Raw genomic sequence first — 27867 nt, 5'->3', positions numbered from 1 at the left:
TTTTAATGCCCTCTACTCATGTGGATCTACTGAAGCCCTTAATCTCAATTTCAGGGTTCTGCTGTGCCACGCATTCCAATTCTCCTTCTATGTCCCTGCTTCAACTGTAGCCCACATTCCAGTCATTTTCCTCTCAAACTTCTGACCTCTCTTCACCAGACTCTTCATCCGAGAACTGCTATACATAATTTTTCTCAAGGCCTTAGGTTTCTTCTTGGTCACATTGCATCCAGGAGGACTATAACATGCAAGAGTGATTCACTTATCCTTTGTGACTTCTGATGGCAGAATTAAGATCAAACAGTGGAAACTAAAAAGAGGGGCATATTTTTAAAACTAGACTTTTATTTGGAATCATTTTCTTTTTATTTGATTCATATTTACTGACATATCCCTGTCCTCCTCCTCCCAGAGAGCCATGACATAAATAGAACTAAGGACAACAAGGAGGGGAAAAAAAATCAGCAAAGCTAGTCAATAGCACCTTGAAAAAGTCTGGCATATTGAATACCTTACTCATATTCCTCTCACATTTGCAGAGAAATGAAAAAAGTCCCCCTTCCTTGGGACCAAATTTAGTCTTTACAATTTCATTGCATTTTACCTCATTTTGTTTTGTTTTCTGGTAGATCTTTCCATTTACTGTGCTCTAGTTACTGTGTATCTTGCTTTCCCCATACCATTTACTTTACATTATACCCGTTCCTAGAAGTCTTCCCATGCATCTCTGTAGTCATCATATTAATATTTTTCTTACAGCACATGTGCAATAATTTTTTAAAGTCACTTCTTAATGGATAGACATCTACTTTATTTCCAGTTATTTGCTATGACAAAAAGTGTTGCTGTGGATATTTTGGTGCATTTGAGACTTTTATTTTTGGTCATACCTTCCTTATGATATAGTTTTATCATTGGGATCTTTGGGGCAAAGAATATAAATATTTCTTTTTTAGGTTTTTTGCAAGGCAAATGGGGTTAAGTGGCTTGACCAAGGCCACACAGCTGGGTAATTATTAAGTGTCTGAGGTCAAATTTGAACCCAGGTACTCCTGACTCCAGGGCCAGTGCTCTATCCACTGTGCCACCTAGCCGCCTCAAGAATATAAATATTTTGATCACTTTATCCATAAATTCCAAATTGGCTTCCTGAATAGTTTGACCAACTCACAACTCTGCTACTGATGCATTAGTGTCCCTATCTTTTCAATATCAACCAGTCCCATCTCTTCTCATCCTTTCTAATTCAGTACTGTTTTGAATTGAATTTCTCTTATCATCAATGTATGTTAATAGTTTGCAATCAGTATTTTGAGAATTAAAAGTTATATCCTTTAACCGTTGTTCTATCAGGAAATGCATTGTGATCATATCTTTTTGTCAGTAGACTACATCTTGAATATCAAGAAGTCAGATTCTCAGCTCAACATGAGAGAGAACTTCTCACTTAACAAATTACTGTCCCACAGCGGAATGAACCATCCTAGGAGTCAAAAACGGCCCCTCACACTAATACAGCACTTCAAGTTTTACTCATTGCTTTCCTCTAATTATGCATTTCATTAATTGTGAAGTAGATAATGGAAGTTAGGAACTCCATTTTTGTAGATGAAGAAGTAAGGTTCAAGAAGTTAAGGATCGGGGCGGCTAGGTGGCGCAGTGGATAGAGCACTGGCCCTGGAGTCAGGAGTACCTGGGTTCAAATCCAGTCTCAGACACTTAATAATTCCCTAGCTGTGTGGCCTTGGGCAAGCCACTTAACTCCATTTGCCTTGCAAAAAAATCTAAAAAAAAAAAAAGGAAGTTAAGGATCTTCCCTGTGGTTACAGAGCTATTAAATGGTAATGAATTCCCCATCTCTGGAGATCTTCCAGGATACTTGAATGACCATTTGTTGGAGATGCTGAAAGGAGAGTCCTGCTTTAGGTTAACAGTTGGATAAGGTTCATAGATTTAGATCTGGTGGGAATGTTAGAGGTCATCTAATCCAAATCTGTTATTTCCCTACTAGGGGAAGAGTGCTGGAGGTTGGTCATTTGGTTTGGTAGAGGGAGAGAGGTTGCGGCCATAGCAGTCTTTCTTAAGTGTCTAAAGTGGGTTTTGGACTTAGTCCTTTGAATTCAACTGTAGGATTTTTTCTATTGTACCAAAATGACACCTGCTAGCTGTGTGACCTTGAACAAGTCACTTAACCTTGACTGCCTCACATTCAGGGCTATCTCCAACCATCCTGATTCATATCTTGCCACTGAACCCAGATGGCTCTGGAGGAGAAAATGAGGCTGATGATTTATCATAGCATCCTCTCACTAAAATCCAATTCAATTGCCTGCATCACCTCCCTGATATCATGGTTTTCTTCAAGAATGAAGGACAAGCATCATCACCAAAATGATGTGAGATTCAAAGTTTAAGATGGTGTTTTGAGCTGTCACTCTAAAGAGTAGGGTAGATGCAGTGAAAAGCAAGTTTTGGATTTTGGTGGAAGGGAGATGAACAGAAAAGTATGTGTACCTCCATGATCTCTGTTATCCCACCAGTCAAAAGACTAGTGAATCCTGTCACAAAACTTTGGACCCAATAAAGAACAAGTCTGAAGAAATTCTTTGGCGTTGGTAAAGTTGCACATATTAAGTTCCATTCCAACTCGTTTGGGCTTCTTCAAGAATTTCAGCTGCTACATTTGTGGATCTGAAAGCTACTACAAATCTGAACAAGTTTGATAAGAGAACTTCTTAATGTTTCCCAAGACCTCTGGATGAGGATGTGCCAGAGCCATCTTTTTGTAAATCATTGGCCAATGAGCACATGCTCTCTCCTCCACCCACTGGAACAGTGAGGAAGACCTCATTGTTATCGGTCAGGGGTCTGTGGTCCACAGAGATGTTGTATATTCATTCTCTGACACATCTGGATCCAGAGGTCTTAGGAAACATTAAGATGTTCTCTAATCAACTTGCTCAGATTTGTAGTAGCTTACAGACCTCAAAATGGAGCAACTGAAATTCTTAAAACCTGGGGCCTTGAAGATCCTGAAATCAAACCCTGGGTGTCAGACCTGGAGTCGGTCCTATTATGAAGAAATCAGCTCTGCCCAAGGTTGAAGTAAGCAGACCATTTTACTTTGACTTTGTTTCTTCCATTTGCTTTCACTGACTGAGTCCTCTTTTTGGTCTTTGGACACTTCTTTATCTTTTTAGCCTGAGGATTAATATTTTCAGCTTCTTTTTCTCTAATTGTCTTAGCCACTGCTGGAGGCTCTCTTTGCATGATGCTTTCTAGGGAATTTGAATAGTACCTGCTGACAACTTAATTAATCTCTGTGATATCCAGGTCAGCTGGGACTACCTCTTCCAGGGCCTATTTGCTTCCTCCTAGGGCAAAATATTCAAGCCAATTCATCTCTCTGAGAGCTTTTGGATCTCAGCGGCTTTCCATGTTGTAAAGATTGTCTACTTCTCGGATGAGGCTCTGGGTATCTGATTGTATTTGCTTTGTTCTAGGTTGTACTTCATGGTTGAAGTCCTTGAAGAAAGAGGCAAGTTTTCTGCCCCATACTGTGTTCTTCTTGGTTGTCCGGCCCTAGGCCTTCTTAGATGGAGCCATGGAAAGAGGCGGAGGAGGACACTACTCCTAAGAAGAGGGGATCCTGAAAGGTCAACCCCGCTGGATATGGTCCTGTGTCTAAAGAAAGTCCAACTGTTCTTGTCCAACCCCTTACAAGAGAAGCAAGATCCCATCGAAGTCAGCAATGACTAAACCATGTCCTCCCACTGGCCACATGTTTGTTAAATGGAATCTGATTGAGCTGATTCTTGAAGGAAGTCAGAGAAACTGAGGTAGAGTTGGGGGGGGCAGAAAGTCCAGGTATGAGGCACAGCCAAGGCAAAGGGATGGAGTTAGGAGATGGGACATCCTGGTCAAGGAACTTCAAGTGGTTCAATAGAACCCGATGATAGAGTGCATGAAGGGGCATTACATGTAAGAAGGGCAGAAGGATAGAAAGGGGCTAGGTTGTGAAGAACTTGCAATACCAAACAGAAGACTTGCTCTTTTATCCTGGCAGTAACAGGGCACCACTGGCAATCATTGAGCATTTAAGTAACATAGGCAAAAAGACTCATTAGAAAAATGACTGTGGCACTGATTGGAGAATGGAGTAGGGGGAGACTCGAGGCAGTGAGACCAACTAGAAGCCTATTGCAGTAGTCCAGGTGAGAGGTAATTAGGACCTGAGTGTTGGCTGTGTGAGTGGGAAAGGGAAGAGGATATATGGAAGAGATGCTGTGGAGATAGAAACTACAAGATGTGACAACAGTTTAGATATGTGAGCTGAATGTGTGAGTGGAGGAAAGGAGATAGATAAAAAGACTGCTATTCAGTTTTTTCAGTTGTATCTAATTCTTACTGACCCCATTTAGGGTTTTCTTTGATAAGTATACTGAAGTAGCTTGCTAGCTCATTTTGTAGGTGAGAAAACTGAGGCAAAAAGATTAAGTGACTTGCCCAAGGTCACACAACTAGTAAGTGTTTGAAGCCAGATTTGAATTTAGGAAGATGAGTCTTCTTTACTCTAGGCTTGGTACTCTATTCACTGTGTCACTTGGTTACTTCAGAAAAGACATTGTAAATGAATAAATGATAAGATATGACAACAGATTAAATATATGAGATGAGTTTAACAGTGTGTTGATAAATATTCAACAATGGACTTTCTGAAAAAATGTACACAGGACACATTTCCAAGATTAATCTGTATTATTCATATTTTATCCATTAAATGTAGACAAATATAACAAAAATAATAAATTAAGCATTGATTTATACCGTTTGCTGATTTTTTTTTTGCAAGGCAATAGGGTTAAGTGACTTGCTTAAGGTCATGCATATTTGCTGATTCCTAAGGTGTAAATGCCCATACTGAAAATAAAGACAATAACTTTTAAGTTACTAGGTCCAGTGTACTTTTTGGTGAATTCTAGTGATGCCAAAGCTGGTGCTGAAGCGTTAAGTCCACTGATGGGGGTGATGTTCACACCCTCAATAGTAATAGGGAGAGGGCGGGTGTAGGGAAACTTTTAGTGAGCTTTTTGGTTTTGTTTTATATAGGAATACTGCATCCTGGGTACAGCCTCTTGGTCCTTATCTATAAAATGAGGGACTGCACTAGATCAAGGATTTTTCTCTCTTTTTGTGTCAATGACTCCTTTGGAAAACTAGTGAAACCATGATCCTTTCTTAGAGTGATGTTTTTCAAGAATCACAAAGAAATAGTTGGGACTGCAAAGGAAACTGTATTGAAATATAGCCATCAAAATATTTTTTTTTAAAAAGGAAATGGACTCCAAATTAAAATCCCCTGCACTAGATAACAGCTGAACTCTGAGATCCTTGATTCCTTTCTGCACCTTCTGGTCACAACTTAATAGAAGAGAAATGATTTCAGATTTATTTTCCCAGAGTATGGAGTAGGAAGCTATTTATAAACCTAACATTTGTTGCCACATATTGAGAAAGGGAGAATATGAAAGGCATCCAAACTTTATTATTTAGGGAGGTTCATTTATTGCCTCCATTACTTCAAGAATATGGAATCATTTTGGTAATGGGGAGGCAAAAATTTAAATTTTTAAAATTTAAAGAAGATTGCCCCCTAGTGGGACCTTGTAATAACTACAGCATCCTAATTAGCTCTTGAAATTCTAGGGTTTAAGAAGGATTTTAGAAAGCCCTAGAAGGAACTTCAGAGTGTTCACTGGATCTCCATACCACCTTCAAGCCAACCTGACCAAAGCCATTCCAGCCACATAGGGGCAGGGTGTCTCGTATAGGTGCCTGCCTTTGGTCAGGTAGCTAAGAGGCAGTGTCTAGAACCCTGACTTTGAAGTCAGGAGAGACTTGGGTTCAAATCTTGCCCCAGACATCTGGATGACCAATGGCAACTCACTCAACCTCTCAGTCTTGGTTTCATTATCTTTGCAAGGGTGATAACTACATCACCTACCTCACAGGGATTTTTTTATGCAATAGCTTAGGTAACATGTTCATTCAATTCATTTAATGAAGATTTAATTAAGCAGCTACTGTGTACCAGACACTGGGGATACAAAAAGAGGCAAAAGACAGTCCTTGTCCTTGAGGAACTTATCATCTAATGGCGGAGGCAAAAGTGCAAACACATATATTCAAAATGAGTGATATGCAGGATAAATAGGAAACAATAAGCAAGGAGGGAAGAGGTTTTGGGGAAGGTTTCCTGTAGAAGGTAGGCTTTTTAATAGAAGATTAAAGGAAACCAGGGAGGTCAGTAGTTGGGGTAGAGGAGAGAGAGAGTATTCTAGGTATGGGGATAGTCAAAGAGAATACCAGGAGCTAGTCTGTGGAATAGCTGGAAAATTGGTGAAACTGGTTAGAAGAATACATGTTGAGGAAAGTATAAGAAGACTGGAAATGGAGGGGGGGGTAGGTTATATGTAAAATGCTCTTAAATCTTAAATCCTATTAAATCTCAAATCTTAAAATCCTATTTGTATAGAAGTAGAAATAGAATAATTTTATATATGTGTGAGGTTATACATATGCATATATATCTGAAATATATATGCACACATATCCTATTTGTGTCTAATGGCAACTATCTCTAGGCCAGGGAGGGAGGAAAAGGGAAGGAAAAAAAGAAATAACTTCATTATATATTTTAAAGGCATAGCAAGTTGTACATAATGGATTTGCAGTTTCTTGTACAATCATCTTTTTGGTTAAACTATGTTATGGAAATGCTTGTTTTCTTCCATAAATTAAAAAAAGAAAAAATGGCATTGTTGTCAATAATTCTGCCACTTACTCTCTGTCTTTCAAGCCTTCTTGAATTTTATTCTAACTAGTCTTTGAACACACACTCCATCTTCCATTAATCCTTTGTCTTGATTGACCCTTCCTGCCTAGAATGTTCTCCCTTCTCATCTCTGCCTCTTCATTTCCCTGAAGTCCTCCACTTCCAACTTTCACCTCCATAGGCAGTCTTCCGCTGGTTCTCCAGGCTGTCAGTACTTTCCTCTCTGAGATTTTCCTCCATTGACTCGGTTTATATTTTGCATGTCCCTGTTATTTACTTGCTGTCTTCTGCATTAGAACGTGAATTACTTTGTCTTCAAATACATCCCAAGCTATACTATAGTACTCAGCACAGTGTGAACATTTAATAATGCTGGGTGACTGATTACTTAGGTAACTTTGGGCAAGTTATAATACCTGAATGGGACTCAGTTTCCTCTGTTGTACTAAATGACAAGTCCTTTTCATGTTCTAAGTCTGATTCCCCAGTCTCTAAGGTACCTTCTAGCTCTAACTTTCTATTACTTTGTGATTCATACAACCAATTTTTAATTATTGGCACCAACCAAGTAGTACTATTTACCGAGCATGTACAATGAATGTGGCACTGCGCCATCTGCTCTGAGAGATGCAGAGAAGTGTTAGATGAAGTCCATGGCCTCAAAGTGCTGCCAATCTAATTGTGGAGCTAGGTACACATAGAATCGGAATTGCTATTGGTGGAGAGAATTGTCTGAACCTGTAACTTCATTGGTTAGAGCTGATTGGCAAGGAAATCCCTTCTATCAAAGTGGATCTATAAATGTTCAGCAACTTATAATCTTTGAGAGATGCTTGATTCACTAAGAGGTTAAGAAATTTGCCAAGGATTACATAACTGATCTAAATCAATGTGGAACTTAGGTCATCCTGATTCTGAGTCTGGCTCTCATTCTTAATAATTTGCTATGTTTTACAAAATACTTTATGAATATTATCTCATTTGACTCCCATGCTGATTCTGTAAGTGCTACTACTATGCCCATTTTACAGGTAAGGAACCCGAGCCTGAGAGAGGTAAAGTGATTTGTCCAGGGTCATATAGCTAGCCAATGTCTGAAACTAGATTTGAATTCATGTCTTCCTGACTCCAAGTCCAGTACACTTTCTACTTTGGAAGCTTGTCTTTCAATATAATGCTTAAAATAATGTGCATTTCATAAGTGTCACATGAGTTTTCATAAATGTGACATCTTTAGAGGAGAAGAGATTACTTTTGATCGAAGTTTTCAAGGGAAGTTTCACCAAGGAGATCGAATTCATATTTAACCATAAATGTCCATAATGTCTTTTCTAATATCATCTCTGGAAATAAAGAAAGATTTGCAAATCTTTTTCAGAAGCTAATTGAAGTTTCCTCCACAGAAAGTGCCTCTGCTTCTTAGACACAGCTGGTTCTCATATGGGAAATTTTGGCACTATCTGGGAGTTATCCACTACTGAAGTCTATTCAAAGAAACAAAGAGGGAGGATTGTGTTATGGTAGGTAAGGAGAGATGAACTGCCTTGTGGGACGGTTGGTTTCTTTTGACTCTAGTTTGATCTTAGATTATGTTTTCTGCTTATCCTGAAATTTTGAGGCTACTTCATTGTTGGTCTACTCTTCTGGCATGTAGACTGTGAGGAATAAGGGGGGGTGTTCGGGTTCCGTAAGAATGTGAAGGGAAAATTGCTAGTTTACATTACAAAGACTGGGGTCTGCTTGTATTGTTGCTTATGGGCAGGTATGTGAGCCAAGACAAAAAATTTAGCCTCATTTGATGGGAAAAAAAAATGGATTAGGCCAGGTCTTCCCCACCTAGTTCTAAATTGATCTAGGATCTTTGTGCATGCTCAAGGAGGTAGCTGTTCTTGCTCATTAGTATAATGAGCAGGGAGGGGGAAATGTATGGGGACCAATGTATCAATGAGATTGTGACCCCAGTCAGTGATTGACATGAAGGGACAGGAACAAAGCCTTTCAATGTGCACACAAGACCTAACATTTCTGGGATTCCTCGCCCCTCTCCCACCTTGAGAGAGGTGCGCCTTTCTATTAAGATGTCTTAATAAAAAACCATTTTAATCACTCGGGACTAAATATTCACAAGTCATTTAAAACATGGACACGTCTACTGATTTAGACCTTATTAGATTATATTTGATTTTCATTACTCTCCTAAACAGCTCTTGTGATACATTCACAAGTCTCTTTCTTGCACCTGACTGTCCTAACTGCACCTTGGTCAGCACCATGGAGATCTCTTGGCCACTTGGTGTCTGGACCACCCAGTCAGAACTGGTAATGTGAAGGATTCAGTGATCTTTGATGATTTTCATGAGGATAGTCTGAATTGCATTCTGTGCTACAACCTGAGTGGAGCTTTGTTTCAACAACTGGAGTTAGTACCTATGAATACATTTGTCTTTCCTTTCTAATGGTGGGAATACAGTAATATACAGTAGTGCTGTTATACATAGTTATAAGGGAGCTTTGTATTTGAAAGTTATCTTCCTCAAGTGGATAAAGCTATGCAAATGTATCAGAATCATAACCCCAAGAAATTCTTCCTTAGACATTAGTGGACAGGGCCAGTGCTGTTTAAAAAGTAAAAATATGAAATTGAGAGTATGAAAAAGTCTTCTAGTACTGGATTAAGCTTTCTTTCAGATCAGGGAAAGAATTCAGGATACAGGCTTCCATTGCTGTGGATGTTAGGCCTGGAGTTTTCACAGTGAAAATAGGTGGGATTAGAATGTTCCAGTTATATATCTAGATATAGATATCTTGATATCTATCATTCTATATGCATGTTTATTTTTCAGCTCTTTCATAGATAGATATAAAAAGCCCTCCAGTTAGGAGACCCTAGAAGACAGTTCATCTTAGTGTCAATGATTCAGTGTTTCTGTAACTTTCCATAAGGTGATCTTTTATAATTCTGTAATTTTTTTGTAATTGTGAGCATACTGGAAATTCAATTCAGCTTAAGTCTTTTAAGAGGAGAAGGGCATCTGCATGGACAAGACATGGGCTAATGGTGGGGGAAGCGAGAGTGAGGAAGAGGAACTGTCCTCCAGGAAGGCTTTTTTTTGGAAGGGGGGTGGGGAGGACAATTAGGTTAACATTATTAAAGCTACAGAACAGAAATAAAGAACCATGGGTTAGGAAGGATTTTAGTATCTTCCCCTTTGCTGCTTGGAGATGACAACCTGTCTCCTTTCAGTCTTTCTTCATTTGATTTTAGTCGGCCTTACGAGAACCATCACAGCAATTTCTTTTAAGAGCTAAGGGTATACTTCTCTTTTTCCATCTCTGTATAAATAGACACCCTAAATGACTAGACCTGCTTTAGCAATTCTATTCTTGCAAAAACAAAACATCTGGTAGTCTGGCTTCCTTATCTTTTTTGTTTGGTATTTACTTCTTCCCCTTAGTGTTCCTTAAATTTTTGGGGTGATTTTAAGAACTTTAATTATGGTTCAAGAAAAAATGATGGTCAGCATATCAGTAGGAAGTAGAAGGGAAAAGAAGATAAAAATAAGTAAAGACTACCATCCAGTTCTAATAATCTATAATTCAAATCAAACCTTCCTCAGAGCACCAATATAGAAAACATCTGAGTACTTGTCCTAACTTTACACTAACTTGCTATGTGATTTTGGACAAATTACTTTAATTTCTCTGGGACTCAGTTCCCTCATTTATAAGGCGAAGGGAATAGAAAAGAGACATGCTTAGGATTATTGAGTACTATATTCTAGGGACTGTATTTCATATGAAATAAAAGACAAAACGTAGATCACTTTCTGCCCTTGAGAAATTTATAATCTAGCCAAAGGACTAGGGCACTTTATGGGAAGGTACCTCAGAGGTCTAGTCCACACAAGATTAGGAATCCCCTCTCTATCATCCCCAGCTAATTCTAATTCTTTGCTTGAAAGCATCCAAGTTTGGGGAACTCATAATCTAACTAAGGGAACTCATTCCCCTTTTTGAACAGTTTATATTCTCAGGAAGTTTTTGAGATCATTTTTGCAATTTCCTTCTGTTATGCCTAAGTGCCCATTCAAGGTCAAATGAAATAAATTTAAACCATCTTCTGCATGATGATCCTTAAAAACCCTGGATGAAGTTACTCTATCTGGGCCAATTTTTCTTCTTTTTCAAAATAAACATCCCATCAGTTTAACCTCAAAAGGAAATAGTTCCAGTTTCTTTACCATTTCATCCACTCTGCATAAACTCCGTCCTTTTTATCAATGTCATAAATGAAAAATTTCTAAAAAACATTCAGGTCTTCAGGTTTTTTTTTATGTTTTTGCAAGGCAAATGGGGTTAAGTGGCTTGCCCAAGGCCACACAGCTAGGTAATTATTAAGTGTCTGAGGCTGGATTTGAACTCAGGTACTCCTGACTCTAGGGCCGGTGCTCTATCCACTATGCCACCTAGCTGCCCCCAGGTTTGTTTTTAATTAATTAATTTATGGAATAACACAAGTATTTCCACATTGTAGAATAATTAAAAAGATGATTGGTCATAAAACTGAAATCTATTATATACAACTTGCTATTTCTTTTAAACATATACAAAGTTATCAGGTAAATTTTTCATCTTTTTTCTTTTCCCCAAACCCATCCTAGAGATGGCTATCATTAGGATGGCTATCATTAGAAACCAATATGTATGCATATTATAAATAGATATCTATATATATAAAATATATGGATGTGTTTGTGAAATCATTCTCTATTCAAGTCTTTTTTTTTTCATTGGATACAGATCACCATCTTTATATATCCTTTATAGTTAATTTGGGTGTTTATAGTAGTCAAAATTACTTATTCATTCAAAGTCATTCTCAAAACAACATTGCTGTTACTGTATACAACATTCTTGGTTCTGTTCATTTTGCTCTTCATTATTCTACGCAAGTCTTCCATGTTTTTCATTTCTTATAACTTAGTAGTATTCTATCACAATCAGATTCTACAACTGGTTCAGTCATACCCTCACTGATGGTATGTCACCACAAGGTTCTAATAATGAATTAGTTCTCCTTTTAATTCTTTAAGATTGAAACTCCCTTAAATGTGTTTCTAAATTTAAGGGAGACAGCTGAGATATGTGGAAAGACTCTGGTCTGGCTGGTCTACTAATAAGCCATGACATGGAGTACACTACTCTAGGCCTTGGTTTTCTCATCTATAAAATAGACATTGACTTGAATGTTCTCTCAGGTTCCTTCCACTTCTAACATAAGAGTGTGGTAGGGCAGAAGGAGTGTTAAACTTTGAAATGGGACCTGAGTTCAAATTTGAATTCTACCACTTGTTGCCTGTTTGAGCTTGGACTACTTAAATTAACCTTTGGACCCCAGTTTCTTCAATCATTAAAAGAATACTTTGGTTTAGATAGTATTTATAGTCCTTTAAAAAATTTTTAAAAATTGCTACTTAATTTTCCAATTACATGCTATGGTAGTTTTTCAACATTCATCAATTTGCAAATTTATAAGTTATGCATTTTTAACCACTCTCCCTTTCTTCCCTCTTCCTCTTGGTGGCAACTGGTCTGGCAAAAGTTGTACATGTACATTTATGTTTAACACATTTACATATTGGTCATCTTATGTAAGAGAAATTAGGACTAAGGAAAAAGAAAGAAAACCATGAGATAGGAAGGAAAAACATAAGAGAAGTTTAAAAAGGTGAATATAGTATATATTCAGATTCTGTGATATTTTCCCCTTCTGAACTGCTGAGAGGAGCTGCATGCATCATTGTTGATCAGCTCACCATATTATTGTTAATGTATACAATTTCTCTCTTGGTTCTGCTCCCTTAGCTCAGCATCATTTCATGTAATTCTTTCCATGCTTCTCTTGAGTCCATATGATTTAGCTATATGATTCTATTGTTCTATGATTTTTTTAAAAAGACTTTTAAACTATTTATTAAAGGGACTGATAGAATAGAAAGAGACAAAGAGATAGAGACAAAGAGACAAGACAGAGACAGAAAAAGAAACAGAGTTAGTTTATATGTATAAGAGCTTTTCCTCTCAGAGGAGTTTTCTTGGATATCAGAATATGATGGTCAGTATATCAATAGGAGAGGTAGAAGGGGGAAAAAAGAATAAAACATAAACAAATAATTCATAATTCGCACCAAGCTTTTCTCTGAGTATGATGTAGAAAAGATAGACTGCAATGGTGGTCAGCAAATCTGAGTTCTTGTCCTACCTTTACCTTTACCATTAACTTCCTATGTGATCTTGTAAAATTACTCTGGGTCTCAGTTTCCTTTTTTGGTAAAATGAAGAATCAGAATAAATGCATGCAGACATGGAATGAGTCAAAGAGCATTTTCTCAAATATCTACTGTATGCCATACTGTACTTGGGTACAAAGACAAAAAGTAAAAAACTTCTTGTTCTTGAGAAGTTTGTTATCCAGACAAAAGGATCATGCCAGGGAGCCAAGGAAAAGGGAAAAAAGTTGGGCTGTCTCTTCTGTTCTTCTTGCTTTTGTCTGCTACTATTTGTTCCCATAAGCTAAAATTATCTGAGCCGGGGTCCAAGAAAACTGGAAATTCCCAGTCTCTCCCATGCCCTACACAGAGGTGGCCCAATCTCAAAGATTTCATCTCTTTAGTTAAGGCATTGATTCTCAGATTAAAGTGAAAATTCCATTAGAGGGCATCATTTTAAGCTGTTTTCCTCTTATTATGCCTGCAAAAGCCTATTTTAAAAGGAATAGTTTGAGAGAACTTAAATGTGATGTGTTAAATGACCAAGAAGAAAGGAAAAAGCTAAAACCAGTCATTTGGAAGGAAGATGAATTTCAGACTCTTTTGCCTTTTGCCTTTGACTATCTCTTCCTATAAACTTTAAAAGGAGTATAGCCAAAAAAAAAAGAGTAGAGAAGGAGAGGCAAGAAGAAACTTCACTAAGCTTGGGATTCAGATGGGCACAAGAGGAGGTCTGGTGTGCCACTGAGAAAATAGAAATAGAACTGATCTTAGGAGGGAAGAATCAGGAATAAATCATTGACGATCTGGCTAGTGTTTCTGGTGTCAAAATGAAATCCAATCAAGAAATATTTTTAGAATGTCTATGGGGATACAGAGAAAGTTCAAGGAGCTGATCCCATCACTGCCATGTCATAGAGGGAGCAGATCTGATAAGGGGTGCACAAATATGATAAAAAGTAACTTGAAGAAGGAGAGAGAACCAGCCACTAGGGGGAGCAGGGAAGACTTGAGCTGAGTCTTAAAGATCTTTTTCTTTCTTTCTTTCTTTCTTTCTTTCTTTCTTTCTTTCTTTCTTTCTTTCTTTCTTCCTTTCTTTTCTTTCTTTCCTTTCTCTCTCTCTCTCTCTCTCTCTCTCTCTCTCTCTCTCTTTCTTCTGGCAATGGGTTGAAGTGATTTGCCTAAGGTCACACAGCTAGGCAATTATCAACTGTCTGAGGTTGGATTTGAACTCAGGTTCTCCTGACTCCAGGGCTGGTGATATAACCACTGTACCACCTAGCTGCCCCTGGAACTGAGTCTTAAAGAAAGAAATGGATCCCAAAAGGATGTGATGAGGAGCTAATACATTCATACATACATACATACATCGCCATGGGCGATGGCTTAGATGAAGACATTGAATAATGAGATGACATACTAAGATCTGGAATCAGTTAATAGTCCAGTTTGGTTGGAGTATAGAGTGGATAAAGATAAGGCAAAGTTGAAAGTCAGATTGTGAAAGACCTTGATTATTGGCCAAAGGAGTATGAATCTGACTGAATCCTTGAGAGCCACTGAAGAGTTTTGGAATATTTGTCAGTAGTTGGGTAGAACTATGCTAGGATCTTGGGAGACCAAAAGGATGAATGAAGCAACAGACCTTGCCCTGAAGGAGTTGGGGAAACAACTCCAGAACAACTCAGAAAAATGAAAATGGACATGTATCTGTTTTTAGACACAACTTTTGTTTCAGAATGGCATCAGGGGGTGGAAGCTCTAGCTGACTTGGGGGAAGTTGAAAACAGAGACCATCCTTATGTGGTTTTACCAAAAAAGCCCAGGCTTGTAGAAAGCCAACGGCAGCATATTATATGAACTGTTTGTGAAATTAGGATCCCTACTTTCATCCACATTTCATACTCCTCAGTTTAACTTCTCTATCCTTGCCTCTTTGAATCTTAGACTGCTCTGATTTTGGCTCTGGTTGTTCAGTTGTTTTACAATCATGTCCGACTTTTCATGATCCCATTTGGGGTTTTTTTTTTAGGTTTTTGCAAGGTAAATGGGGTTAAGTGGTTTGCCCAAGGCCACACAGCTAGGTAATTATTATGTGTCTGAGACTGGATTTGAACCCAGGTACTCCTGACTCCAAGGCCAGTGCTTTATCCACTACACCACCTAGCCGCCCTATTTGGAGTTTTCTTGACAAAGATATTGGAACAATTTGCCTTTTCCTTCTCCAGTACATTTTTACAGATGAAGAAACTGAGTCAAACAGATTTAAGTGATTTGCCTGGGATTACATAGCTAGTAAGTGTCTGAGCCTAGATTTGAACACAGAAAGATGAGTTTTCCTGATTAGGTCCAGCACTCTATCCACTATGGGATCACCTAGCTGCCCTGATCCTGGCACCAACCCCTGATTCTGATCCAGAGCAACTTTTATGTTATAAAACACCATATTCTATATAAAACTCTTCCCGACTCCTCCTAAGCTACTACCCAAAATAACATTGTGTTATTTTGTATTTTTGCTTTGTATTTATTCTAATATATATATATATCTTCTTCTCCAAAGAATGTAGCATTTTGAGGGCAAGAATTCTTTTATTTTTGCCTTTCTGTCCCCCAGTGCAAAGAAATGCAAAGCATAGTTGGCTTTGAATTAAAAATGTTCTGTCTCTTTTGTATTACCACTACTGACACTGATTTTTGATAAACCAATATTTCCTGACAGATTCCAATGCATACCTCCTTCCCCTTTTCCTGCACTACTGCTCCTAAGAGCGGACCTCCTGGCTGAGTCCTTTCCTTATTCCTTGATCTAGAAGGCTTTAACCTCTTTCATGGGAGAGACTCTTAGGTGCTGTCCTTAACAGGTCCTAACACTGACCCCACCCAAGGGAATGGATGGGAGGAACAGATATCTGTACGATCTTGAACCAAATAAAAGAAGTTTGTTTGTTTGGAGGAGGTGGATCCTGAGGTGAACCTGAAATCCAATCAAATTTTGGAGTGGCAGAGAGAACAAAAGGTCAGGGTGAGACATTTTTTCCAGTCTAAGAAAATTTAGGAGGTCAGTAGGAGAGGTCTGAGACACAGGGGGTCAGTTTGGAACACATGCAGTAGCAATACCAATAGTGGATTTTGGAGGGGCCAGCTTTGGGAGCCCTCAGCCAAGAGATAGTAGGAAGGTCATGCAACTGGTCAGAAAGAGATTACAAGGGACTCTTTGCTGCACTGGGTACAGCTGGCACTGATTGCTCATCACAGTTCCAGGGTAGAGAAGGAGTGCTTGTGATCCATCCCAAGGAAGCAAAGATCCTGGTTACAGTTTCATGGCCAAGAAAAGCACTAGAGCTTGCAACTGCAGGAGAGCAGGGGCCCTTCTTGGGAAAAATCAGAGAAATGCCCAGCAGAGCAGCCTTAGAAGCACTGAAAACTTGCTGACCCCCAGAACTAACTCTGAAAACAGCAGTGATAAAGTTTGAAGCTTATAAGGTGACTCCTTTCTCCAAGGTGAGCAGAGTCCAACTTTAACATAACATTTAAAGTCAAGAAATAAGCTAGAAAAACAGAATTTGATAATGATGTATCTCTGATAAAGACCTCATTTGCCAAATAAATAGCAAAAAACAAGATTCATCCCTCAATTATCAAATGATCAAAGGTTATGAATAGATAGTATTCAGAAGAAGAATAAAAGTTATCTCTAGTCATATAAAAATGCTCTAAATCATGATTAGAGAACTGTAAATTAAAACAACTCTGAGATACTACTTTCATACCTATCAGAAATAACAAATATTGGAGGAAATGAGAGGAAATAGGCACACTAATGCATTGTTGATGGAATTGTGAACTGCTCCAACTCTTTTGGAGACCAATTTGGAACTATGCCCAAAGACCTATGAAACTCTGCATAGCCTTTGACCTAACTGTCTTGAACCCACTACTGTCTGTATTCCAAAGAGATCGAAGGAAAAGGAAAAAGTCCTGAATATACAAAAATATTTATAGCTGTATTTTTTGTAGTGACAAAGAATTGGAAACTGAGTGGATGCTCATCAGTTGGGGAATGGGTGAACAAGTTGTGGCATATGATTGTGATGGAATATCTTTGTGCTATGAGAAATGACAAGAGAGATAGCTTCAGAAAAAATGACATTATGGCAGTATCTTTATTAACTAATGCAAAGTGAAGGGAACAGAATCAGGATATCATTGTATACAGGAACAGCCATGTTATAAAGATGACCAACTGTGAAAGACTTCGTTAATCTGGTCAGTACAATGATCCATAATAAAGAATTCATAATAAAATAATTCTATCTACTTCCAGAGACATAACTAACTGATGAACTCTGAGTGGAGATTAAAATATAATTTTCTCATTTTCTTTTTTTGAAATATGACTAATATAGAACTATATTTTTGTGATTTTACATGTATAAGTTGTTTGCCTTCTTGGGGGGTAGGGAGTAGGTGGGAGAGGTGAGAATTTAGAAATCAAAATATATAAAAAAGAGAAAGTTAAAAAATAAAAAAATGATTAAAAAATAACTATGTACCAAAAAGATAAAGGAGATAATCAGATAGGGAAGGCACTAGAAATAAGGGAGAATAGGAAAGGTTTCTTGTAGAAGAGGGACTGGGACTTGAAGGAAACAAGGGAAGGCAGTGGATGGAGGTGAGGAGGAAAGGAGTTCTAGGCAGTATATATAGCCAATGAAAATGCCTGAGGTCAGGAGATGGAGTTTCTATTGAGAGGGACAGCAAAGAGACAATTGACACTGGATGGTAGAATGTAGATTTAGGAGGGTATAAAAATTAAGAGAACTGAGCATTCAGACTGAAAGAAGTTTAACCCATGATCTTGACCTTGGTGAAGATTTGAGAGACAGGGAGGGACTTGAGAAAATGAATTAAAGAACTAAAATATTAGTGTATACAATAAGTGACAGAATGGACTGGGTGCTACATTTTTGTTAATAAAGAAACAGCTTCAAATCCAGCTTCAGACACTTACTAGTTGGATTACCACACAAGTCACTTAAAGCCTGTTTAATGAAAATGTTGGATTTGATGACCTTTTAAGTTAATTCTAGCCTTAAATGTAAATTTACTATGCTCTGAAGATGCATGTATTTACACATAAACATATATAAAATATATACAATAAAATTTATATATATATAAAATATGTACAAACTCATATACACTTATATGAATATGCTTATATGCATCTACATAGTTATTTTCTATAAATGTCCCCAAGTTCCTCATAAACATACATATATATAAATAGTGTGTGTATAGGTTTATCTAGAACATGCATTTGTCAGCACATATGTACAACACATATGTCCAATAGACATGTGTGGGTAGATACTTGCAGAAATATACATACACACATACCTACATGTGTTATATATGCATATGCCTACATGTACGCACTTACCTGTACATGCACATATCACTCCATATACACATATGCCTATAAATATGTCTGTATGAATCTACATGTATGTGTATGTAATATATAATAACATGCATACACTTATATAATACAGCATATGTGGGTGTGGTGTTATATGCTGAAGAGAATTAGGCTATATTTCCTGCCAGTTATTACAAAGATACTCCCAAGAGCGTGGGTGATTCTGCCTTCTGTTGAAAGGTGAGAAAAAACACTCTAGTGGAACTCCCTGCTACACCCAGTTTGGTCTCATATTGGTGTTGTCATCAGTGTGGTACTTTTTTTTTTTAAACATAATGGGCACATTTACAGAAATGGGCATATATAAGCAAAAGGAGAAATTGCTTGTAAACTTTTTTTGGGATGGGGTGACAAATAACTAAGGGAAAGAAATAGAAATCAGAATGAATTTGATAAACTAGCAAAGCTCTTGGTGCGGGCATAAATTGTGAAGGTGGTAAATGAGGCAGAATATGCTCTATATCTGTGGAGATTATGTGGACATAATCTATTAGAAAGAGCTGAAGGATCATAATGTATAGTAAGTTGATTAGCGATTTTGATCAAAAGTTGACATTAGGAGTATGGTATTTAAGCCTTGAAGAAGGAAATGGTTGGTCTATAAAACTTTGGTCACATGCTTCTTACCAGTTTAATTTGGGGTAAGATCATGGAGAAATGGGAAAGTATTTCAGGAATCACAACAGTAACACTTAGGGGTAAAAAAGAATGAAATGACAAACCACTGCAGCATCTCTGCCAAGAAAAACCCCAAATGGGGCCTTAAAGAGTCAGACACAACTGAAATGACTGAATAATAACAGTGATTTAAGCCTCTCCACAGAATGGATCCAACTTACCTATCTGGCCCAATCTCTCATTAGACTCCATTATAATAAATATTTATTGACTGACAGAGCATTCTTATAGTTGTGCTCCAAGACTGATACATTGCTTCTCTCCTCTTTATTTGCACAGGCTTTCCCCCTGGCCTGAACTGTCCCTCCTCAACTCCACTATATAGGTTCTTTATCCTTCTTTCAAGGGCAGGCCTAGTTTTCACTTCCTTCATGAAGTCTGAGAGTCAGTGAAGACTTGGTTGGACCGAAAGATCGTAACTCTCAAAATGAAAGTTTGCTAAGGCTTAACTAATTCAAGAAACCTGGTATCTTCCCCTTGATGCTAAGGCACAGAATCCTGGGTAATTCAGAAAACACATCTATTTCAATGATCCAAACTACTCTGCCTTGCCTCACTGGTGAAGAGCAATGAGTAATGGTATCCTATTAGTGCCATAGCAGTTCTTTATCTTAAAAGTCTCTATGATCTTTTGCCTAATCTTTGAGTATTTGTGTATAGATTTTTGAGGACATGGGGTCTATTACTAGTTCCTTTCTTTAATAATAAATTCTGTGAATTTCTGGGCTTCTCAGTTATAATTTTTTTTTTTTATTTTTGCAAGGCAATGGGGTTAAGTGGCTTGCCCAAGGCCATACAGCCAGGTAATTATTAAGTGTCTGAGGTCAGATTTGAACCCAGGTCCTCCTGACTCCAGGGCTGGTGCTCTATCCACTGCCCCACCTTGCCACTCCATAATTCTTTTTAAATTTGTGGCTCTTATCTATAGAAATAGTTTGCACAATATGATTTGGGGACTCCTGGAAAACCCTAAAATCCTTTCATGGGAATCTGTGAGGTCAAAACTATTTTGTGATATACTAAGTCTTAACTAAAGTATTTTAATATCCAATACATATATAAATACATAAACAAAAACTCTTTAGGGTCTTCAATAATTTTTAAGAATGTAAAGAATTAGTGTTCTATAATATCAGAGAGAGACAGGGACAAAGAGAGACAGAGAGAGAGATAGAGAGACAACAGAGAAAGAGAGAGACAGAGACGGAGACAGAGAGGCAAAGAGAGAGAGACACACACAGAGACAGAGACCTTGAGGCAAAACAGAGAGAGACAGAAAGAATCAGAAACATAGAGATGGATGGATTGATAGATGAATAGATAGCTACATGGATAGATCTAGCTGCAAACTTCACCCTCCCCTATCTTTTTAAACCTAGAACTCTTTTTATTAGATTTGCAAAAAATTTAGTAAATATATTATCAACCTTTGTTAAGTATATGCAATCCCTGACCAGGAACCTGTCAACCCTATACTGTCATCTGTGATTCAGAAATGCAATTGCCACCCTCAGACAATTCTTTACTTCCCAAATTAAATTTTTTCCTTCTTCATCCATCTTCATGGGCGACAGTGAACAAAATACAGTCTGTGTCCCTATAGTCTTTGTTTTCTTGTCAATAATCTTTTGTGATACTTTTTCCTGGTTCCTTCTAGAAGTGGCATTTGTATTTATGTGAATCACAAGAAGTAGGTAACTGATATCCATTTTGATCAGTTCTGAGAATTTCTGTATTATATCATATGCATGCCTCAGGAAAACAACAGAACTTTCTGTTATTGTTACCAGACTGACAAAGTACCCACAAGCATGGAATCACCAAGTATTACTACTTTGCTCCATGTTGTATTATGTATGTAGTAAAATGTGTGGGGTCCTGGAGGTCAGGGGCTATTTCATTTTTAACTCTGTATCTTAGCTCTGTGACTGAAGCATAGTAAAGACTTAATAAAAGTTGGCTGAATTGAAATTGAATTCCTTCCACTCACCTCTTCCTCTCAGCTCTTCCAGTTTTAGTTAGAACATTTTTGTTTGAGTCTCCCCTTTGTATCACTAACTCCTACTTGTAATGCATAGAGTGCTGAACTTGTAATCAAGACCAGAATTTGAATACTTGCTAGCTGTGTGACCCTGGGCAAATCCTTTCATATTTCCTACCCTCAGTAGGCTTTCAAACGGGAGCTAATAATAGCCCCTACCTCATAGGGTTGTTGTGATAATCAAAAGTGATAACATACATAGTTTTATAAACCTTACAATGCTATTATAATTTCCATATTATATATACATATTTCCATATAATATATAGTATTTTGATTATTACATAATTACTGTAATTATTATTGGCTTCCTTATATTACTTCCATATAATAAAATATGTAAAATATAAGCAGTCATTTTTTTTATGCTCAGCTTCTAGTGCCATTGCCTTGCACATAATAAATGCTTTTTAAATGCTGAATTAGTTTGAACTAAAATGATTGCAGCTTGGGAAAAGGAATGTACTCATAACTTGAATATGAAAAATTTACATCATAAGGATATTGTCTATTTGTTTCCCACTTTTATAAGGAACCAGATAAGAGGAAATGATCTTAGAGAGTTTAGTTAAATTAAGGAAGAAATTTCTTACTGTTCTGTTGACCTTAGGGATGATTAAATCCACCCATCACTTTATATAAATGAAGCCCAAAGAGTTTATAATAATTAGATGGGCAACTAAAGTAAATTTATAGTTAGATAATTGAGTAAATGTTGCTGATTGGCTATAAGGTGACTGGATCTTCTTCCTCTGTGCATCTGCATTTTGCCGACCTCTATTTTTTAAAGAAGAGGGAAATGGTCTAATAAGAAACAGATTAACCAGTTCCCTTTATGTCTGCCTCCATGATACAACCCCACCCCCTTCTCCCAGCCAATCATTGTAGCTCCTTTTTGGGGCACACATTAGTTAATGTTGTGTTCATTAATTATTGGACAAAGACATTTTTCCTTCTTCCTATCTCTTTTCTCACTATCAGACATGCATGCCCTGTAAATTTATGACCAGGACATATGATTAAAGGAATCTCTCTAGAGATTTGTGTGGTCACATGTATTATTAAGGCATCTCAAACCTTGGACTACAGAGTTAGAGACTTCCAGTAATGCTACTGTCTAGTTGGATTTGCATTGTCTCTCTCCAGATCTCAGGACCTCTGAGCTCTTCTCTGTCACTACATTCTGGTCTTCAGATTCTTCTGAAGCTGTTTACACCTCACTGCTATGTTCTATTGAGATGTAGTGACTGGTAAGCCTCTCTTTAGCAACAGAGGGCTAACATTCTTTTAGTGTAGAGGTGAGGCTTATAATTCACCACACCTAGCTAGACAGTGAAAAAAAATGTCTACAAATTTTCACAAACTAATTATCTTTTCCTTTTCCTTTTTCCTTCTGGTGTTGACTTAGGATCCTTCACCTATGCCAAACTAATTTTGAGGTTAGACAATTCCTTTAAACTCCTATTGAATCTCTGATTTATACTCTTAAAAAAAAGTCCAAAGCAATCTCACAAGAACTGTGGGAAGTTGTTGAGATTAGATTCCCTTTGTTTTCTACAGTGTTCTCTGACTTGTTTTTGCCCCTAGGTTTACATGTATACTATATGACTGAGCAAACTGCTTGGAGTCATTGACCTCCATTCATTTCAGCATGTCTGTCTTTTTTCCCTTTATCTCCAAGAAATTTAATCACTAACTTTTTACTACCTTCTGGCCAGCATGGACCTCAATATTCCCTTTACATATAGGTTAGAATAATCCTGAATGTGTTAATGAGCAAAAAAAAAGTTAACCTCTAATAGCATTAGTTTCTTCATTTTGTAAAATGAAATGGTTGAAGTATGTAATCTCTAAACTGAAACTCTAAATCCTAGCTCTGGTACTTTCATTAATCAGAGAGATCTGCAAATCTCCAAAGCCAGTGAGACTAACTAAACCCAAACAGCAAAACAAATTAAGCAATAAACACATAAATGAAAATCATGTCTCCAGATTCCATTATAAAAATAAGAAGCCTGAGTCCCTCCAAAGTAAGTTGCTCAACTGTCTCTCTCTCTGACCTTATGTTGTCATTAAGATTAATGGAAGTACCAATATGAGTTGGTATTTAGTTGGATATGTAGATTATTAAAGGGTTTACTTGCTATAGTGAGGACTCAGGCGAGATTATGTAACAAATTTGTTCAGTATCATGTAAATAGAAGTGAAGGCAATAGATTTTGTGAATATTCTGAGGTTGAGGCTTGGTAAGGGAAGATTAGTGATAGAATAATAAACAAGAAACTCAGAAAAATATAGTTCTGTGTGTAGTTGGTGTTTGGGTGTGATTTTTACACCTTGCCTTCATGACATATCCTATAGCTTAAGTGTTTAAGAGCCTGTGGTTGTGGTTAAATCTTATCTTCCTCACCACCCCCCCATGCTTACTAAACATTTATTATGTCCTGCCCAACCTCCCAAGATGTTAAAAGGTCAAGATAAATCCAAGATGTACCCATGGTACAAATAGAACTGTTACATGATGGAAATAATGCATTCTTAGAAAGGTTGAGGCTAGAAGCACTACAGCCCTCACTTGGTCTTCTAAGTAGTCTTGGGTATGACTACAAAGTAAGAGATTGTTCTGGGTCTCCAGCTTCCCATTCTTTCCTATTCTTATGTGCACAGGGCTTCATGCTCCCATGTACTGTCATACCCATCCATCTGTCAGATTCTGCTCCTAAATCTTTTATTCACACTAAGATGTAAATTATTGAGTCAAGTCAAGTCAATTAAGCACCTACTTAGTAGATGAAACAAGGAGCTTACAGTCTAATAGGAGAGACAGCATACAAGCAACCAGGTAAAAATAAAATATGTTCAAGGATAAAATGGAGATCATTGCACAGGGAAGGTATCAGCATTAAGGAAAAAGAAAAAATAATTCTTGTAGAAGTATTTTATTTAGAATTATGGGAAAACAGGAAGCTGAGATGGAGAGGGAAAGAATTTCAGGTATACTTAGGAAGTGTGCAAATAACACCAAGGAAGTCATTGTCATTGGATTGCAGGGTATATGGAGATAAGAAGGTGTGAACTGAGGAAGACATAACAGAAAGCTTTTGGTCAATGCCCTTAATTTTTTAGTGAAATATGAGAGAAGGTTCTCAACTAAGAAGGTGTGGAAGAGCAAAATTTTCTGCAATGAGAGTTTAAAGAGGGATGAGGAGTTTTGTAATTGCTGATGAAGTGAATGGAATAGTGAGTTGATTAAGGATTATCGCATGATTGCCTTGCTACAGTGAGGACCCATGTGAGATTATGAAACAAATTTTTAGTGAACCCAGTCCGGTTTTGTTCAGTAACATGTCTTCAGTAGAAGACAATGAATGTGAGACTTGGCAGGGGAAGATTGATGACGGGGATAACAAGTAAGAAACTCAAAAGCAGAACACAGTGTAGAGTTGAACACTTTGGCCAATGGAGTCAAGATGGGAGAGGGAAGAGAGTGCAGTCAGTATGTGAGTGATGACCTCGATAAAAACTGAACAACAGGGACGCTGGAAGACAGTTTGAGGTAAAGAAGGACAAGAGATTAAGGGAATTTCAGAATTCATGAACTGAGAAGTGAAACATTTGTAGTTGACGTATATTTTGAGTTTATAATATTTACAGTTGATACTAAGCAAGATACTAACCATTCGGTTGACAAGAGGCAATAAGACCCCCCCAAAATCCTGATAGGTTTCAGTGAACCTAGTGAATTAAAATTATAAATTATAAAAGTTCTACCATTTTTGAATACTTTAGATTTTTTAAAAATCAGTTTCATAGGACTTAACTGGACAATAATTAGATGAAAAGGATTGTGGGGTTTTGTTTTTATCTTTGTTTGTTTTTGGACTATTATAGGAATCAACAGAGTGACAAAGCAACTAAAAAAATATGCTCTTAAATTTCATTGATAGAAACCTAATGGCCAGGAGCAAGGATATGACACTAATAAGTGGCAGTAAATTATACTCAGCCTTGGTTAGTCTACATTTGGAGTCTTATGTTTAGTTAAGGATACCACATTTTAAGGACACTGACAAGCTCAGGTAGCCAAAGGAGAGCACCACAATGGTGAGGAGATCTATGAGGACCAGTTACAACTTGAGGGAACATGATAACCATCTTCAAATGTGTGAAGGGTTGAAAGATGAGAAACTAGAATCATTTTGGATGGTCTCAGAGAACAGAAGTAGAACAAGGGGAGGCAGATTTCCTTGGTTATTAAGTATAATTTTCTAATGATTAGAGCTATCAAAAATTGAAATGAAAATTAAGCAGTTGCTCTTGTGTGGAGATTTTCATGGGAAGTCTGATCTACCACTTGTCAGAGATGTTCTCTGGTCCTCTATGTGGAACAATTTATTCCCAGGATTTGTGAGAGAAAAGGGCTCAGGCAACTTTAAAATGCTATAGAAATGTGAATTATTACTGTCATTATTATCATTATTATTATTTATTGAAATTCCAGAACTTCTTGTTTAAGAGTGTTGCCTGGGGAAGCACTCTGCTATAAGAGAATGAATTCTAACTTTAAAGAGGGTTCTGATAGTACTTGTACAACTGAAGGCAAGTCACTTTGACTAACTAGGCCTCAGTTTCCTCTCTGTATAATAAAGTGTTAGATAAGATGATATTCAAAGAGCCTTCTAGTCCTAATACCTTAGGAGATACAATCTCCTAAGAACTATAAGTCTAAGTGTTCTTGAGTTCATCAAGGACCACTCTTCTTCCAAAATCTGGTCAAGTCACACTGAAGTCAGATGCTGAAAAATATGGCTGTTAAAAATACTGAATCAAGCCTAGTCTTCTCTGCTATTTTCAGCCCCTCACCTGAAATTTTCTTGTGGCTTGAATTTCTAAGAGCATGGTATCATCAGTGTGGTCAGTCTGGCTAACCAATGTGATCAGAATCCCTATTCTAACTCTGTGAAATTTATGCCCATGGCCTCCCATTAATCCCCTTGAGGGAGTCCAGATTCTGTGGGGTCTTTCTTTTGGATCATGGCTACTTAAGGTGGGATGAGAAGGGAAAGGGGACAAGTATTTATTAGTTCCTATTATCAGTCAGAATCTTTGCTAAAATCTTTACAAATATTACATAATTTGATCTTCACAAAAACCCTGAATTATTATCCTCATTTTTACAGATAAAGAAACTGAAAGAAACAGAAGTTAAATGTCTTGCTTAGGGTCACTTTACTAGTTTGAGCCCTGCTCTCAGAGTGGAAAGGGCATCATCTCAGGCTCCTTGTGCCAGGGGCCCTGGTTACTTACTGGTACTTCCCTGTTATTGCCCTGAGGGCCACAGGGAACCCTCATTTCTGGTGGTGCTGCTGAGGGGGTGATGTGGGGGCTGACTGGCTCTGATGGAGGTCATTGGAGTCTCGGCTTACCTGGTGCTGAGCCAGAATCCCAGTGTAGTGTGCTGGTATCAGATGTGTCTTGAGGTCAGTGGGGTGTTTCAATGTTTCTCCTGGAATACACTGGAATACTTGGTGGTCTGGTTGCTGGTGGATGTTTGCTCAGGGTTATGCTGCAGCAGGTGGCAAGATCCAGCATTGGTGGCTGCCTGTTTGCTTAAGCACCCTTAGGGTTGGCATCTACCTGTTTGCTCAGGGTTATGCTGAAGCATGTGACAGTTCACGGAACTGGAGTCTGCTGTTCCCCTGGCAGTACTGAAGCACGTGAGGGGGTCCTGGTGTTGTTATTTGGCCTCTCCACGCCCCTGGGTCTCAGGAACTCCACTAGTTTGCTGGGACATTTCCTTTCTGAGACTTGCATTCCCCTTTTACCCAAATGAGATAGATCTTTCTTGTCAACTTTGCAAGTTTCTTGGGCTAAAAGATTGTTTTGCCCCATCTTTTTGCTGATTCTGCTATTCCAGGATTTGGATAATTAAATTATTTCAATTCAGTTCATTAATTGGCTGAACATTTTCCCAAGGACAATCCTGTTCAATTCACTAGTCAGCACTCTGTCCATTTGCAGTTATCTGTCCATAATATAAACAGATGAGATGACTATATGGGTTTCCCATCCAACTGTATAGCATAGGCTAGACCACAGACCTTTATCATTTACTGGATTTTTCCTGTATGTGGTCACACCAAACTATTCTGAATTTGGATCTCATTTAGGAAGGCCTTGATGCAACAAACACAATGTTATTCATAATCTATATGTTTGTCCTTCTTTCTCAAAGACAACCAAAATGACAGCACAATGTTAGAGTCAAGTTACAGGGTGTGTGAATAGAACAGTATGAATGCTCTACTACAGGTAAAGCACAAATAGTCCTTGGGGACACCTGGATACCTGGAATGGATTCTTTAAAATTTTGCGTCTTGTTTTCTTTTTAAAGTTACTTCAATTCTGTTTTGCTCATAAAGCATAACATCTTTTCTTTTCTTTTTTGTTTTTTGCAGGACAATGGGTTTAAGTGACTTGCCCAAGGTCACACAGCTAGGTAGTTATTAAATGTCTGAATCTGGATTTGAACTCGGGGTCCTCCTGACTCCAGGGCTAG

The 27867-nt window shown here is 37.7% G+C and overlaps 1 protein-coding gene and 1 pseudogene across 1 annotated transcript in view; both read right to left on the bottom strand.

Annotated features, from left to right (window-relative positions):
- The window catches only part of CCR4 (C-C motif chemokine receptor 4), a 38628-nt gene extending 11491 nt beyond the window's left edge, over window positions 1-27137 (bottom strand). The window contains exon 1 of the mRNA XM_074195907.1: window positions 26735-27137. The gene's annotated coding sequence lies outside the window, so the exon portion shown is untranslated. The remainder of the gene's footprint in view (window positions 1-26734) is intronic.
- LOC141493666 (borealin-like) lies at window positions 2322-3606 on the bottom strand (annotated as a pseudogene).
- Window positions 27138-27867: the final 730 nt, after the last annotated feature.

This window comes from Macrotis lagotis, chromosome 7 (genome assembly GCF_037893015.1).
Source record: "Macrotis lagotis isolate mMagLag1 chromosome 7, bilby.v1.9.chrom.fasta, whole genome shotgun sequence".
NCBI lineage: Eukaryota > Metazoa > Chordata > Mammalia > Peramelemorphia > Peramelidae > Macrotis > Macrotis lagotis.
This window is presented reverse-complemented; position numbering and strand designations above follow the sequence as displayed.